The sequence below is a fragment of the Anneissia japonica genome, unplaced genomic scaffold, assembly GCF_011630105.1.
Source record: "Anneissia japonica isolate Jap-2015-1 unplaced genomic scaffold, ASM1163010v1 scaffold284800_len683186_cov164, whole genome shotgun sequence".
In the NCBI taxonomy this organism is placed as follows: Eukaryota; Metazoa; Echinodermata; class Crinoidea; order Comatulida; family Comatulidae; genus Anneissia; species Anneissia japonica.
Window position 1 is genome coordinate 467864 of NW_022711393.1, and position 5147 is coordinate 473010.

Below are 5147 nucleotides of genomic sequence, written 5' to 3' on the forward strand. Positions count from 1 at the left end.
AGTGTTCCATCACATGTTTGACGCAGCTATCAGCTGACCTCGATTAAAATTACGCAAAAACCTTTTGAAATGGGACGTGAACAAACCTATTACTGAATCAAGCAGAGAAAACTACGCCTACATTAATTAAGTAATGAATATAAATTAATTTTTCAATGCAAATATGAGCCTCTTAATATTAAATCGGATTATTTTTAAACGAAGTATTATGATTTATGCTTACTATTTTAACTGCGCCGTTTATCTATGGCGCTAATAGATCCGTAGAAATTATCATGTCGATTAGCCAGCATTAATGAATATACTTGATGTGTGCTTACGAGGTTACATGCGTCTAACGTTTTAATTACCATGCTGCGGCCTATTATAACGAAATGAGCTTGAACTTGAAAATAAATGACTTGAGTGTCTAGTGGCAATGAGAGATTAATTCCCCAAGGTTCCTGTGTAAACACGCTAGCCCACCTGATGGCAAAATGCATTGTGTTGAGAGTCTGCGTGAAGAAGGCGCGTTTAGAAGAACACCAAGTTTTGTTCCAAACACGTGTGGAAACAAATGAGTTCTAGCAACCAAAATATATAAACCACCCAGTCAAGGCTATCTATTTCTACAGGTAGCTGATTTTGACATATTTATTGAACATGTGAGTGAATATTAATTTTTACGATGAAAAAATAAACAGTACAGTAATATTTATTCTTTATTTGAAATCATACAACAGTGGCACACGTACACAACGGTGCGTCCAAGAAAAAATATAAAGTCCCAGACGAGATAAAATGAGACGTGGTCGGGCGTCGCTAAAAACCTTTCGAAAGTGGTCTAGGGGACGTAGCTCCTACCCCCTCAAAATATGACAATTTAGGGGTTCAAAGGCTTATTTAATCGATGTAAGAGTCTATTAATATGTACAAAATACATCTAATTTTTTTACTTCTTTTTCTTCCCGACAGCTTGTGGTTTTTCTCCCCGACGGAAGGCCTCCCCCGTAACGCCGCCACTGCACCCACTCCAATTCCCTATTAACGCCATACATTCTTCCCAAAAATAAAAATATTTCAATATAAAAAATCCAAAAAACAGACAAAATTACTAAAAGCAAAAATAAATTGAAAACACATTAGCAATAATACAACGCACAATGCATATGAAAAATAAATTAATAAATGAAAAATAATACTGATAACAACAACCCCTCCCCCCCCCATTTCCTACAAGCCCACGGATAGGGTAGCTCTTCCATTTACAACCCAAATACCAACACTCAATATCTTAATGTGGAAAAACGTAAACAAATAAAAAAGAAAATATTTAAAACTAATTTGTCGTATAATTAGGCCTATTTTAAAAAGAATCGATATACTTTTTGTTGTCTCTTTCAATTAACTTTTTTTTTATAAGAACTAGAAACATTTTCCCCAGGCGCAGTGTTCTTATATTTTACCAATTTGAGGCTCAAAATGTTCTTACCGTACAATCAGTGACCCTCTTGTTGGCATAAAGAAAACGGTACGGGGACTGTATGAGAACGGCTTGAGCGGAAAATTTTATCACAAACTTAGCCGAGTATTCGTGTCTTTCCTTGAAAGAAGTTTAGATTTGATCGCTGTGGTTTTTTTAAAAATTGTAAAAAATTGGAGGAAAAAAGAAATTTATTTTCCAATTTTCAGTCTGAGAGTGCCATTTCCAGCAGACCTCAAGTTGGGAGCGACCTCAATGTGTGGTGCATTTTTTTAATGACTTTTGTACAGTAATAATGTCCTTAAGGTGGCACATGACCCATCATGCACCTCCATCGGATTAACCCTTTCCGCCATCTTTAACTACCAGATCATAACATAGTGTCTTTGCACCCAAAGGGGGCATAGACACATAAATGTGTTCTTATTGAAATAAAAGTAAATGGTTTTGTAACGTATATTTTACAACAGATCTTAGCTAATAAATCTCTTCCTATAAAAGTGTACAGTAATTTGAAGTGAAAACAAACTTACGACAGGCAAGTAGGGTTTTGAGCGCAAGCACCAATGTTTGATGTGCAAAAAATAGGTCTAAATAACTCATTCTCATGATATTTACTTCCCCCAAGCATAAATTTTAATGGCTAACCAAAACCAAAAAACACAAATATTAATATATTAACATAATATAATTTTTCTTGTGTTAAATTTTTTATCGACAAAAACCCCCAATTTGTTCGATGCGGATATGAGAATTATAACTAAAGTCAATAATAATATTATTATGGCCTACATCAACTTTACATCGTCAATTAGATTATGAAGACGTTGAAAACACGGATGTCGGTGAGTAGTGTGCCCGGATGTTGACCATTAGTCGACTGTTCGTGTCCAGAATGCCTTCAAGGACATGATAATGGGGCCTAGAAACAGCGCGGCAAGTTCATTGAACAATGAAAGCATATGAAATAAGTAGGCTAACGTTTTGATGACACGAAGTGGAACTTTGGTGATCCCCAAACAATACCTTTCATCGGTTTTTCTCAAACAATTATTGAAATATGTCGGGTTGCAAATTATTTGCGACTGAATTTAGCACTTATTTATATAAATGGACACGAATATTAACATTGCGTGCCACAACGTGACGTACGCTTCGAGACAATCTCACGCAAATGCATTCAAATTGTCAGGTGTGTCGATTTCAGCAACTTGTTAGCACATCGTATACAGGCCTAAATCGAATAAAAATACTGGGAAATAATTGCATGGGCCTATTCCTTCTGATAGTATGTATATATAGGCCCAGAGTAACCTTTCATTGAGAATTTTTTTTTTACAAGTGTTAAAATATTATTAAGTCTTTACTGGAGGGTCTGCATTTTAAATTCAATTACAAGTTGGGTAAACTTTCATTATTTTTATTTAACTTACTGTAGTTGTGTCAAGATGAAATGCTAAAGGTAGGTCTGTCAATATATCGAGATTTCTGATGTGATATGAATGTGAAATTAGAAGTCATTAAACATAATGACTCCCTTGATGACCTTGGTGGCATTTAATGGCCACAAACTCTTTAAATGCGTTTGAAATAAACATTGGAATTCTTTTGTGTTCATATTCAATCCTGTATCGCCATGTTTTGACAGCACTGTATATTATGATATATGATATATGGTATGATATGATATATATATATATACATTGCAGGCCATTGATATATATATATATATATATATATATATGACTCACTTTGATGATTTATATATATATATATATTATATATATATATATATATATATATATATGACTTTGCCTACACACACAATGCATAATGACTTTGCCTACACACACGCACAGACACATATTGTTGTATAGGCCTATTATATAATAATTGAATAAATATACAGATTAAGCGTACATGTCAACGAATATCAATAAGAAATATATTGGTAATAAGGAATAAAAATTACTCTGATATGAGTAGTAGGCCTATATTTTTTAACCACGTAGGCCTAGAAGGGACACCCAAGAATCTCGGTCAAACGTAACAGCAAAACATAAGATAAAGGTCAAACGCGCATGTCCCGCAAATACAAGAGTTGTGTACGTTTCACTTTCGTTTTGTGTGGGATCTTAACAACAATATCCAAAGGGCGAGGCTTGTCTATTTCAGTCGAGGGGAATTCAAGGGGCAGGATGATAATAATGGTTATGTGATTTATGCTCCTCCTCATCCCTGTACCAAGTACTTAACAGGATGGAATGTGGTCATGTACTGTTGCGTTTCCGTTAGTAAAATTGCTCCTTAACATTTTATTTTCAACAAGATGACTTAGTTCCTGGTACTGATTGGTTGCGATTCCATACCTTGCATCCGTATTTATATATTTGTGATGAGATGTTCATTGTTTTATGATTTAGTGAGTCAGACAGAAAATTCTTTACTTACAGTATTATTTGTTATTTATGTATCAGAACAAGCAACAGCGTACTGTTGCGATGACAAATTTTATGAATATAATCAAAATTACTTTGAAAACATTTCAGATTATTTTTTAAATGACTACCGTATTTTATCACATGAAAACTTGTTTTAATATATATTAATAATGATAACTAGGCCTAACAGTTATCGTTTTCCGCAAACATTCCTCAATATAGGCTAAATATAACCATTATAACTACATTTTTTTTTTTATAGAAGTGATGTTTTGCTCTACATGACGTGTTGTCGTATTCTGAATACGGTACTCAGTACGTTCGATTCCGACCCGAATTACTTGCGAATATTTTTTTGCTAATATTTAGGAACGTTACGATAACACGTTAGGTAGGGCACAACATCACTCCTATGATATTTCCCTGACGCCAGCACACTTCGGAATATTGCAGTATCCGCTGCTACATGTGCATAGCGAAAGCTCGGTATAGTCTAGACCAGATATCTGGAGATCTTGGGTTTGATTCTCACCCGAATCACTTATGATGTTTTTTTCGATAGTATTTGGAAACGTACTCTTATGCTATTTTCCTGAGAGCAAACACACTTTGGAAATACATGTTTTGCCATCAACCACATACAGTTCTTTATTGAAAGGACAGACATCCGAAAAACGACAAACTGTATACTTAAACAAAGTATTATTTCCTTATATATGTTGTTTCCATTAGAGCTCTCCTATTGTAACTATCAGCCTGATTTAAAAAAAAAATACATCAAATATGTAAAACCTGGAAAAACCACGAGCATTCAATAAAACGTTTAACTTCTCATTTAAAAGAATGTTAAAAATGACAGTGTGAAAGGTCAACAACAGACACAGATCAAAAACATTCAGAAATATTGCTTACCAAAAACAAGTCTAGTCAGTACCGGTACCGACATCTTAGTTTCTTCTTAGATTGAAAAAAAAAAAAAAAAAAAAAAACATAACAAAACAAAACAAAAAACCCAAATATTTGATAGACATACATATGTGATAAAATATTATTTAATGAAATATGTATCTTGGAATGTATTTTCGCTATTGCCGTATTCAATTACTGTACTGTGTTTATCAGAGCTGATATGTAACTAAAGTAGGAAATCTCTCGGGCAATGCTATTTATATCGATGCTGGCGATACATTTACACCGGTCACCGCAAGCTTGTCCGGAGCTCATTACTATACATAGGCCTATAT